The sequence below is a fragment of the Schistocerca gregaria genome, chromosome 6 (assembly GCF_023897955.1).
Source record: "Schistocerca gregaria isolate iqSchGreg1 chromosome 6, iqSchGreg1.2, whole genome shotgun sequence".
Lineage (NCBI taxonomy): Eukaryota > Metazoa > Arthropoda > Insecta > Orthoptera > Acrididae > Schistocerca > Schistocerca gregaria.
The window spans coordinates 148,664,999-148,678,514 of NC_064925.1; the positions used below are offsets into that span (position 1 = coordinate 148,664,999).

The 13,516-nt window shown below is 44.1% G+C and overlaps 1 non-coding gene across 1 annotated transcript; it reads right to left on the reverse strand.

The window, feature by feature from the left end:
- Positions 1-8,043: 8,043 nt before the first annotated feature.
- Trnas-uga (transfer RNA serine (anticodon UGA)) lies at positions 8,044-8,118 on the reverse strand. The gene has a single exon. It is a non-coding gene; the product is annotated as a tRNA-Ser (tRNA).
- Between the last annotated feature and the right edge of the window lie 5,398 nt (positions 8,119-13,516).

Sequence of the window (13,516 nt, forward strand, 5' to 3'; positions counted from 1 at the left end):
TTCAGGGGAGCAGACTGCGATTCTGATCATTTTCTTCTAGTTTCCAAAGTTCACGAACGGCTATCTACAGCAACATCAAGGTGTCACAGTGCAAAACTTCTTAGGTTCGACACTGACGAGCTAAATGATGAAAGCTTTGGAAGAAGATACATGAAAGAAATTTCAATTAGGTTTGATGTTCTCAGGACACACGAAGATCAAGACGAGGATGTAAATAAACAGTGGATTACTGTAAGGAATAATATCAAAGAGGCACCGAAGGTCACAATAGGTACAATTAAGAAGAACAGGACGAAACCGTGGTTTGATGAGGAATGCAAGAAATTGGTAGAGGAAAGAAGAAAAGCGCGATTAGATTGGGATAGAATGGGAGACAGAAAACCAGAGGAGTTCTTGAACTTGAGAAGGGATGTTGGTCGTAGGCTACGAGCAAAGAAGAGAGATTATTTGAACAATCAAATTACAAAAATGGAGTCAACCAGTAAAACAAAAAAAAAAAAAACATTAGGGAACTTTACCTAGACATAAATGGGTATAGGAAGGACTTCAAGGCTAGAACAAATGCACTTCGAAGGGATGCTGGGGGAATACTGACAGACCCCAGTGCTATATTAAGTAAATGGAGGGCGCATTTTGAGCATCTATTAAATGTACACCAGGAAGCAGGAAATGAACAGGCGTACGAAATACATACAGCAGAACCCCGGATACCTGAGCCAACGTTAAAGGAAGTAAGAGATGCAATCAAGAAATTGAAAAATCATAAAGCACCAGGATCAGATTGCATAACTGCTGAATTAGTTAAAAATGGGGGACAGAGATTGGTGGAAGTAGTTCACAAAATGATAACTAAAGTATGGAACTCAGAGATGATGCCTGAAGAGTGGCAGGAGTCGATTCTGATCCCAATTTTTAAGAAAGGTGACAAAATGGATTGTACTAATTATAGGGGGATACCGCTATTACCAGTATGTTCCAAAATTTTCTCTAATATTCTGCTAAGCAGGCTTACACCACATGCAGATGAAATTGTGGGGGATTACCAAGCCGGCTTTCGGAGGAACAGATCAACTATAGAGCAAATATTCACCCTGCGTCAAATTTTGGAAAAGAAATGGGAATACAATATACCAGTTCATAATCTTTTCATAGATTTTACAAAAGCATATTATTCAGTATTGCAGTCAAAATTGTACAGAATTCTTTTGGAACTTGGAATACCAAAGAAGTATGATAGACTTATAGTAGCGAGTTTGAAAAACACAGAAGGTGGAGTACGCGTGGGGAAATTGGAGTCAGAAGAATTTGTAATAAAGAACGGTCTTAAGCAGGGAGATGCCCTGTCTCCGCTACTTTTTAATTTAGTCCCAGAATATATTGTACGAATGGCAGCAGATAATTCAGACGGTGTGGAGTTAAATGGAAATATTAAGATATTAGGTTATGCAGATGATCTAAACATCATTAGCGATAGGAAAGAATCTGTAACAGCAAATGCGAATGCGTTAATCAAGGCTAGTGAAGATGTAGGTCTAAGGATAAGTGAAGACAAAACTAAATACCTGGTTACTACTAGAATGCCAACAGAAGCAGATCATTAAATGTTAAGAGTTGGACACATGCTGTTTGAAAAAGTGAACACATTTAAGTATCTAGGCGTGGACATCACTTCGAGAAATGAGATTGAATCCGAACTGAAGAAGAGACTACGGACGGGAAATGCGTGCTACTTCTGACTGAATAGATTACTTTCACACGGATATTGTCTAGGAATTTAAAGATTAGAATATACAAAACTATTATTCTAACAGTTATGCTGTATGTGTGTGAGACTTGGTCTCTCACTGTGCAAAATGAAAAACCGTTTCGAGTATTTGAAAACAAAATTTTGCGGAAAATTATCGGAGCAAAAAGGGATGACATTAGCGGAGAGTGGCGAAAGCTGCATAACGAAGAGGTTCACGAACTCTATTGAAGCCTTGACATAATCAGTGTTATTAAATCACGTAGGCTGCGATGGGCGGGTCACGTAGCTCGAATGGATGAGGGCAGGGCAGCGCGCAGAGTACTGGTAGGGCACCTAGAAGGAAAATGTCCTGTGGGGAGACCGAGGCGTAGATGGGAGGACAATGTGAAGACTGATGTGAGGAGCCTAGGTGAATGGAAGGAAATAGCCCAAGACAGGGACAGATGGCGAAAATATGTTGCTGCGGTAATGGACTCTCGAATCCGGTATGACCAGTGAGTAGTAAGTTTATCTTGTTCCACTACGCTACACGTTGCTATTCTAGCTTAATTTCCTTATCACTTTGCTTTCTGTCAACGTTCAAAATTGACTAGAGACTAATAAACAAACTGACATAAGTATATTGCCACTGGCATTTGTACTCATTGCAGGCCATTGTAGAATTCCTCAACACAAATTACCATCCAAAGCTTTGTAAATCTTATTTGGAACACAGATAAATGAACAGATGTGGAGCAGAATCCACTGAACCACGAACATGAAGCTAGAGAAGAGGAACTACATGAGTTATTAATTTATACCAGTACGTACTAGAAACCTCTACAGTATGATGTACTGTCTCTTAACAAGTCACACAATGAATGTGAAACGAATGAGGGAATCCCTGACATCAGTCATTCTGACAGGTTCCCGGAAAATCCAGGAAACCCTATCCTTAGCAGGTTTCATCAATTTCAGTGAAACTCAATGTGTGTGAAATATTACCCCGATCCAAAAGTCTAATTAAGAGCTTGACAAACCTTTAAGATCCAAGGTATAATTAAATGTCCTCAATTTTAACAGATAATGTGAAAGATTTATTACAAATCCTAAACTGCAGCTTTCCATAGAGAAATTATTTAATATGAGTGGAAGACGCTAAACAGAAATCTATTAATACAGTAACTTGCTGAGTTAAAGAAATTATTCCTAACCGATCGTGAATGAATATGAAGTAATTCACAAACTGTTTATGCAAACTTCAACTAATGGATTTGTTGATTTCAAAACTTCCTTCTGATGCTACTGGTAGTCTGAAAATTTTCCTCACATCTCGTTAACCACAATGAAAAAAGTGACACTGATACTGCCACTTTTTGAGAAACTCATAAATTTACTTCAGCAGTGCTGACTGGAGACATAGATTGTTCTGATTTCCATGAGAGCTGAACAACGAAAGTCCTGTCATGGCGGTTGGTGCCAGTTAAGCTCACTGTAGTTGTCACCAACAGTCCTGCTGAACGCCATCATTGTGGAAATGGCCCAGTAGTAGAGAGGAGGGTCGTACTCCCACACTCTGGACCCCCCTTAGCTGCCGAGATGCACCCCATTCCCTGTCTCCAGCGTACACATATGATGCACAAAATGTGCTCATAGCTCTGAATCACTCTGACCATGTCAGCTTCCATACATGCACTAAATTTGCACACCTCTGCTCCCTATAATTTTTAGCTAAAGCTTACAACCTGCCATATCTTCCCACCAAACACAACATGCCTAGTAACAGCACAAAACGCAACACGCCATCCAGTAGCAAGGTTTCACCAAGCACACAAAATCTTGCCAAGACAATGCAATTCACTAAAACGGCAGCCACATTACAACTGGCCCTTCTGCCTCTAAGAGCAGTCACTGCAGTTCTGTCAACATACCAATGACAAATTTACCAGTGATATGTTCCTGTACCCAGTAACTAGTTTCGCATCACAGGTCATCTGAAGTTTGAAAGATTATCATGAGGCTATGCCATTATTTTCTGCAAGCTATGCGTCATTTACAAAGTTAAGATGGTTGTCTGCAAAGGAGTTCTTCCAAAACGTGAGAAAGTTCTCCCTTGTGCTGCTACAGTCACCACCTGGCCTCATTTTGGTCAGTGGGAACTGCTTGATTGTAAAACACGCAATAGCCTGCTACCCCCCATGGCTGGAACCGCCATCCTAAAGTTCATAGAGACAGTACCTAAGGTTGGCTGAAGGTAAGGGGCCTCATTTTTCACTGTGTTCCCTGCCCTGCTTGTCTCAAGTCCATTATTCTGTACATTCACACTTACACAGAAATCACCTAGAAAGTAAGGGAGTCCACCACCATGTTAAATGTAAAGACGTGAAGCTAGAGAGAGCTCAGTAAGCATGTCGCTGTGATCAGATTTTTACTATTGGAATCCATTATTACTCTCCCTCACTGAATCATCCTCATATTGAGCGAAGAAGGCTCGCAAAATTGTTTGTTGTGTTTCACCTTAGCTTATATCTGAATACCATAGCATAAACACTCATTCTCATTAACAGCTCTCAAGTATCACTCTGTAACACAGCCGTTTTCTCAAAAATTTTCCTTATGAGGGAGCAGATAGTTAAATGATATCCTCGTATCCAGCTTGTTCTGAACTGCTATGATGGTCAATAGGTTATTTTATGTTACAGTACCACTGGTAAATATGTCAGTGAAGTCATGATAGTTTTTAGAGGTAGAAGGGCGAATTAAAATGTGACTGACATTTTAGTGCATTTAATTGTCTTGGCAAGATTTGTATGAAGCTTACTTTAATCCAAGAACTCCCCCACCCCTCTACCATCCTTCCCTCTTGGGTACACAACACTCCATTAAGGCCATCAGTTATCTTCTCTTGTAGCACTCACTACCATTGTCATTCCAATCTTCTCCTCTGTCATTACCCTACTTGTTTTTGATGATATTGAACAGATCAATGCTATACAAGTAATTTCATAGTTGTTCTGAAGACCTGCTATACTTCATATCTACACTATCGTTAATAGTATTAATATCAATAATTATGCTTTGGTCATTAACTATAAATATTCTCATAATAATATCTGACTGGTGCTCTGTGACACACTTACCTACAATATATATATATATATATATATATATATATATATATATATATATATATATATATATATATATATATATGTGTGTGTGTGTGTGTGTGTGTGTGTGTGTGTGTGTGTGTGTGTTTGTGTGTAACTAAAATAGTTTTTGAAATTCAGTGACAGTGAAATCTCTCTGATAACATATAATAAGAAGTCGTCCAGACATTTTGTCCCTGCAATAATCCCCCAAACGAAAATTCTAAGAGTGTACAATTTCCCTGCACAGAGAAACGTATTACGTCATAGACGAAAGAAGCATTTCTGTACCTTCCTCTCACTGAATAATGATATCCATTTATCGAGAATGTTGTTGAACAGGTTACAAATATACGAAACACAAAGGTAATATGATAATGCATAAAATTAATTAGAAGAAGATTTCAAAACCTGATACACGTTATGTTTACGTATCACTATTATAAAATCAACTGCAGTGTAATAAAATCGCCTTCTTCGTTGGGTATCTTTGTACATTTTTGAAAACGGTTTTTCTAGAAAAAACTATATCTACTAATAAGGTACCCACGTACGTTTCCCTCTTTGGGAGGCCTCCAATTTTTGAACCACACGTGTGCGTTGAGAACTGTGTGACACATTATATTGTCCTGCTGGTAGAAGCCATCGTTCCGAGGTCAGACAACCTGCTAGTTAGGGTTTCAAATGGCCGCCAAGAGTAGATGCATACTTGTGTTCATCCATTGTCCCCTCCAGAATGACGATGTCGCCTGGGGAATTTCACGAAAATATTCCCAAACCATAATGGGTGCATTGTGTTTTGTTTCACACTCTACACGCCAACAGCCTTCTGTCTGATGGAGCATAAGGTGACCCGGCTTCTGAGACCGAGCGGTTCTAGCCTCTTGAGTCAGGGAATCGCGCTGCTGTTACAGTTGCAAGTTCGAATCCTGCCTCGGGCTTGGATGTGTGTGTGATGTCGTTAGGTTTAAGTAGTTCTAAGTCTAGGGAACTGATGACCTCAGATGTTAAGTCCCATAGTGCTCAGAGTCATTTGAACCATTTTAAGCATAAAACGTAATTCATCTGAAAAGGCCACCTGTCGCCACACTGTGGATGTCCAGTTCTGGTACTGGTGTTCAGCCTTCATCGCCTACTGTGGAGGCCAATACAGAACAACCTTCTCTGAAAGATCTTTGAGGAGACACTGTCGGTAGCCCCTTGGTTCATTCAGGCTGTCAGTTTCTCAACAGTCTATTCGTCAATACATATGTCTAAAGCCATCGTTCATCCCTTTCGTCTGTGGTCCATTGTACCACAGAGTCATAGCCGACGTGTTTGAATAGCGCCATTTTTCAGCGTGTACTTTAACCGTAGTGGCAAGAAGAGTTCACAGAATTTGCATTTTCTGAAATGCTTCCAGTCTTGGCCCGAAAGCCAGTGATCATATCGTTTTGGACGTCAGATAAATTCTCTACGTTTCCACATTACAACACTGTTTCCACGTTGATATGGAATTACGCAATCTCCACATTAATCTGACTGGCCACGGAGTGTTGAATTCACTCTACCATTTCCATTTTGTAAGATGTCTCCCTAGAAAGTTGATGCCCTGTTTTTGCAATTAATTGGATGCCTGTATGTCAGATTCTCGGGAAATCTGGATTAGAACAAGACGTTTGATTCTCTGTTAATTACAGGGTTGGGAGTGTAATACCTCAGCTCTTTCCCTCTTACGTTGATTTGATTATTTACGACCCGATGGGCACTATTAGATATAAACACAAAATATCGAGTGACTATCTGGAAATGCAAAGAAACAAAGTGTGTATACAAATGTCGTTTTAACAATCTAGGCACAGAACGCGCGAGGGTGTTGTTTCTGAGGACGCAATTTACATCTCATTATGCAAAGAGTGTTAGCCTTGCGTGTTAAGTGGTGTACGACATCCTCACTGCGTATGAAGAATAATTTTTGAGTTATAACAAGCCCGTGGAATTACAGTACATTTTTTGCTCCACTAGAGAATATTAACGCTTGATAAAATTAAGTTTTCTGCTCTTAGAATTAGTTCTCGTGCCATGGCATTACACTAGTTGTAATAATTGTATTTGCCCCGAAGATGCAGTATATGCAATCAAGCGAGTGTTCTAGTGCTGTCATCCATAACCCTGATGTTACTCGTGCCAAAACCACTGTTTTGGTTGCTTCCAGTTAATGCTGTCGTTAAACGGAAGTAATTCATAGCTGTTTCATTGTCACAGGCGCGGTTAGATAACCATGGCACAAAGAAAATTTCTGGGATTTCTTTGTATCTTCGACGTGCTCTCCCACTCACTCTGAAGCAAATCGCGGAGGGTACTTTACATTGTACTTCGTATTAGCTTTCCTTCCCATCCCATTCCGATATGGAACGTGAAAATAATTATTGCTGAAAAAAGAAGAAAAAAATAGAGAAATAAAGCAGGCCACGAAGGAATTATTCGAATGGGGCGGAAATTGGTAGAGGTGATGTTTCTTTATAGAGAAAGAAACAATCACAATTTTTGAAAAATTCGACCATTTATTCAAGTGAAAGAGCCTTGCCAACTGGGCAGGTCAATAACTTGTTGGTTCACCTATAGCGAATACTCAAGCAGTTATTCGGTTTGTCACTGACTGACGTAGTTATGTCATGCGTTCCAGAAAGATAGAGTGCCAAATATTGTCCAACCGGAGCGGCAGACCTTCAGAATGTGGAGATGGTTGGAGGGCCCTGCCGTGTTTCTCCAAACGTTCACAGTTGGGGAGAAATTCGGCGAACATGTTAACAAAGGTAGGAGAATGAGATTTTCACTCTGCAGCGGAGTGTGCGCTGATATGAAACTTCCTGGCAGATTAAAACTGTGTGCCCGACCGAGACTCGAACTCGGGACCTTTGCCTTTCGCTGGCAAGTGCTCTACGAACTGAGCCACCGAAGCACGACTCACGCCCGGCACCCACAGCTTTACTTCCTCCAGTACCTCGTCTCCTACCTTCCAAACTTTACAGAAGCTCTCCTGCGAACCATGCAGAACTAGCACTCCTGAAAGAAAGGATATTACGGAGACATGGCTTAGCCACAGCCTGTGGGATGTTTCCAGAATGAGATTTTCACTCTGCAGCGGAGTGTGCGCTGATATGAAACTTCCTGGCAGATTAAAACTGTGTGCCCGACCGAGACTCGAACTCGGGACCTTTGCCTTTCACGGGCAAGTGCTCTACCAACTGAGCCACCGAAGCACGACTCACGCCCGAGTTCGAGTCTCGGTCGGGCACACAGTTTTAATCTACCAGGAAGTTTCATATCAGCGCACACTCCGCTGCAGAGTGAAAATCTCATTCTGGAAACATCCCCCAGGCTGTGGCTAAGCCATGTCTCCGCAATATACTTTCTTTCAGGAGTGCTAGTTCTGTATGGTTCGCAGGAGAGCTTCTGTAAAGTTTGGAAGGTAGGAGACGAGGTACTGGCAGAAGTAAAGCTGTGAGTGCCGGGCGTGAGTCGTGCTTCGGTGGCTCAGTTGATGTTGCATACTCTCGCTTCGCGCGTTGGTAGACTAGGTCGTGCTCTTAGTTCCGCCTCTACCGTAGCGCAGCGTGTTTTCCTCCTGTCAGTTTAGTGCCGTGTTGGTCTCCGTGCGCGTCGCATCGCTGGTTGTCGGCTGGTGTTTGGTGTTCGTGCGGCCCTTCCTGTCGCGGCGTCGTCTCTCGCCGTGATGTCCACCATGGTTCCCACGAAAGTTCCGCGTACAGGTACAGTCAGTTTTACCTTTGACAAATCCACGCGTCACGTCCAGCCCGGTTCTTTGGAGATACATGACTGGTTAGTCGATACAGTTAAGGTCACTACTGATCAGGTGCATACCGCATATTTCGACAGAGAATTATATGTGTTTTTTGTTAAGTTTCTTGACCCGCTCCAGGTTGATAGGCTACTTTCTCGTCATGGTTCTCAGGTACCCTTTACGCACCGTGATGGTTCCACTAGTATGGTTCTCTTGGCAAATGCAGAAGTGGTATATACGAATGTTCGGGTATTTAACCTTCCGCCCGAGGTTGACGACTCTTTTCTGAAGTCCGTTTTGCTTCCTTATGGGGACGTACGCCATATTCGAAAGGAACGCTGGTCTGCTCAGCACCGCTTACAGGTATATAGTGGTATTCGGTCGGTGGAAATGGTGGTCAAAAAACCTATTCCTTCTCACCTACAGGTATGTGGTTATAGGGTCCATATCACGTACAGTGGCCAGGAAGGAACATGTTATTATTGTAATGAAACTGGTCATTTCCGTACTAATTGTCCGCGGCGTGTGGTGGTATTAAAACCTACATACGAACAGCGTAAAAAATTGACTTTAGCTGATCTTCTCCCGCAAGGATCTCGGACTGAATCGCTCACTGCTACTGAGGGACGCAGTGATCCGTTACCCGACAACGGCCGTGATTTTCCCCCGTTGTCCTTGAGTAGGGATGTTGCTGCCCATAATTCCGATGTTCCCGCGCTGATTTCTCACAACAAGCGTCGGCGAACACAGGATGATGCGGCTGATGAATCTTCCTTATTGGCTCGCCCTTCCGATGGGCCTCCGGTAAAGGACTCTCTTCCTCAGTCGGAAATCGTGGATGAGGAAGCCACAGGTGCTATCACGCCTTTGCAGAAGCTCCCTGACACCTTCTCTGACGTTGTTCCTGCTACCGCGGCAGCCTCTTCGGAGACGCCCGTGACGAAACCTGCTTCTGATTGCCACGTGTCTTCTCCGGTGCTCTCTGACACTTCTCCTATTGACTCTGTTTCGCATCCCCCTTCTGGAATTTCTGTCGCCCCCTCTGGGTCACAGCCTCCTCCCATCAAACAACTGATTGATTCTCCAGAGCCAGTGGATCCCGTTGTTATTCACCAACTGTCCCACCGTGAACCCATGTCTGCGGACGAGTGGGATGTAGAGGCCTCTCTCTCGCAATCTGACACGGAATGTCTACATGATGCTCCCACGCAGCCGAACGCTGCAGCGTCGGCACCGCGGAGCCGCAGTCGAATCCGTAAACAGCCACGGAGAGCCGCGTCACGGCCGAAGAAAAAGCAGTGGGAAGATGAGGGTTCTGTTTCGTAGTTTTTCTCTCTGTGGTTCAGCGCTTGTTTCTGGTATGATTACTTGTATGCTGCTCCGTCAGCTGACGGCTCTCTACCGATCTTTGTTTTTCTTTGTAGGTTGAAGTTCCATGCAAGCATATACATTTCTTACTCTGAATATTAACAGAATATGTTCTGAGCTTCGGCTCGCCGCTTTGCGACAGTTTATCTATCAGTCTGGGGCAGATGTTGTTTTTTTACAGGAAGTCCTATTCGACCAGTTTTCCATTCCTGGGTTCTCGACGTTTTTTAATGTCGCTTCCGAACTTTCTACGGGCACTGCCTTGTTTTATAGAGAAGGCATTCCGTTGATGAATTTCGAAGTACTTGACAGTGGAAGGGGGATCGGGTGCACGTTTTATGATCTCAGTTTACTCCTTCTTTATGCCCCTTCTGGTTCGGGTTGTACTACCGCACGCTCGAGTTTCTATAAAGAAGAAGTCATTTACCTGCTTCGTAAATCCCCGACAAAGATAATTTTAGGTGGGGACTTCAATTGTGTTCTACGGCCGGTAGATCAGTCTCCTAATTTTAATTTCAGTAAAGAACTCGACGACCTTGTGCGCTCCTTGCACCTGCGTGACGTGTGGGTTTCTCGCTATCCTACACTTGTGCGACATACCTACTTTACTCCCACGTCTAGCAGTCGCCTCGATCGCTTTTACCTTTCCGATTCCTTGTGTGGGCAACTTCTGGCTGTTGATGTGATACCAGCCTGTTTTACTGATCATTGCGCTGTAGCCGTTACGTTTAATTACGAGCGACAACCGGTAAAATTGTTTCGTCCTCCTTGGATGCTCAATATCGCGTATTTGCAAGATACCTCCCTTGGTATCGTCCTGGAGGACATTTGGACACGTTGTTCTCGTACTATGGATCGGTACCCGTCTATAGTGGCATGGTGGACACTGTATGCAAAACCTCACATCCGTAGGGCTCTCATGCGTTTTGGGGCTGCGAAGGTGGCAGAAGATCGACGAACGCAAGAATTTTACTATTCTGTCTTACGTCAACTGTACGATAGTGCTACGCATGCTCCCCTCCGGGTTACTGATATACAGCGCATCAAAGCCAAATTGCTGCAGCTCAAACGCATTCAAATGGAGGGCCTGCGGACGAGGTCTCAACCACGTTCCCTTCTACAAGAGGAACTGACGTCACTCTACCATCTAGTCCGTTTACGGTCGCGCCGGAAACGTGGGTGCCTTGCCTCCCTCACAACCGCTGACGGCCGCGTGTTCACCTCTCACCGTGACATTTCTGACTTCGTTTACACCTATTTTACTGATCTGTACGATACTCATGTCCCGGCGGAAACCTCTCTTGACGACTTTACCTCCTTGATGCCTCGCGTCGTCACTCCTCAATTAAACGACGCCTTTCTGCGTCCCTTTCAGAAGGATGACATATATGATGTTGTTGCAGGATCGCAGTCCCGCAAGTCGCCTGGATTAGATGGTATTCCTAAGGAGTTCTATGTTCAATTTTGGCCGCTCATTGGTGACACCTTAACGTCAATGGTAAATGAAGTGATGCGGGGAGTCTCACTTCCTGCTCCTTTTCAGGAAGGCAGAATGGTCCTCCTCCCGAAATCCACAGGTCGACCTGCAATTGATTCCCTCCGTCCTATTACTCTCCTTAACTTTGATTATAAACTTGTCGCTCGAGCAATTAATATCCGTCTCTCTAAGCTGCTCGATACCATTATTGCCGCCCACCAAAGCTGTGTGCCTGGACGCACGATACTGACTTCCGTTCTCGAATGTCGCGATGTAATCTCGGTGGCGGCTGCCGCTAATATCCCAGGGGCTTTGCTTTTTCTTGATTTCCAAAAAGCGTTCGATCGCGTCAGCCATGATTTTTTATCGAGAGTGCTCACCGCTGTCGGCTTTAATAATGATGCTCGACAAGTCTTAACTAATCTTTTTACCGGTATCAGTGTCTCGGTGATTGTGAACGGTCACCCTACCCCCCGGATATCGATCAGACGGGGGTTACCCCAGGGAAGCCCCTTATCCATGTCACTTTTTGTTCTATCCTTAGAGCCCTTACTTCGCCATCTCACCATGCACTTACGTGGTTGGAATATATTGGGGGAAATTTTTGCAATCCGTGCATACGCCGATGACGTCATGGTTTTAGTACGACATGCCGAGGATATACCACGGCTTAAGGATACCTTGGATTCATTTTGTGGTCTTGCTGGTGCTCGCATTAATGATCGCAAATGCACGTTCCTGCCGTTGAGAGGCTTTGATCATGTCGTCATTCCTTGGGCGACGGTTGTCGATCGCCATAAGACCTTGGGGATCATAGTGGATCGTAATCCGATCAAAATGGCGGCACTAAATTGGCGTGAGGTTACGAGTCGTGTTCACGGGGCGATCCTTGAACATGACCGCCGTTCCCTTAGCCTCCTTCACAAGGCACGGGTTTTAGAGACCTATGTCTTCAGTAAAATATACTACGTTGCGCAGGTCTTCCCGCTTCCCGCGATGATGGCCCGCAGGCTGAAACAGCTGTCTAGTCGATTTCTGTGGCGCCGCCATGTCTTCCGTGTCCGATATGAAGTTGTGGCCAGGCCTCGGAAGCTTGGAGGATTGGGTCTTTCAGATATCAAAGTGAAGACGTCCATCTTATTTGCCCGCCGCAATGTTTTAACCTGTACGCGGGCTCCGCATTCAGTCACCTCTCGATTACTTTCCCGCCTCCGGCCGGCCAGTCTGACCCCTCCTGTTGATGTTGGACGGATTAATCCTAAATTGCGGCACATTCGTGAATACTTTGTACTTGTCGGTATTCTGGGTGCTGATATACTTTCTATGACGCATATAACTACCAACATGCTACAAATCCGTTGGGGTACAACATGTTTCCCTTCTTCTGTTGAACTTGCTTCCCCGTCAACGTCATGGACAACGGTCTGGTCTCATCTTAGTCTTCCCATTTTGCCGATGGAGATTGCTTCAACGTGGTATAAGGTCATTTACCGTCTGATACCTACTGGTGATCGTCTTTTTCGTATTGGCCTTCGTCCGACTGATCAGTGTGAGGAATGTCATCAAACTGACACCTTACTTCACAGGCTAGTTGCTTGCGGACGGGATCATTGGCTCTGGGTCCGCCGTCAATTAGCTTTTCTTACTAGAGGGCCTGAAACCGCATTCCCAGACGACATCTTCTTACATCCGGACATCTCTTATTTTCCTCAGACGAAAACGAACACGATTGTTTGGCTCTTGGGTTACTATGTCCATTACGTCATTGAAGGCGGTAATGACCCAGATCCCCGCGTTTTTCACCATTATTTGTCAACTGCGCATTGGAAATGGCAGCGGTTACCACAATACCGAACGCTTTTTGCGAATATGCTTTTTCTTGTGTTTAACCGTCAAGGGGTTGGTTAAGTTCCCCTGTGATTCCTGTTTCTTCCCTGAGCTCGAGTCCCCTCCCTTGTTGTATTTTTTCGTAATTTTTTTTTTCTCTCTCTCTTTTGCATGTATATATATAC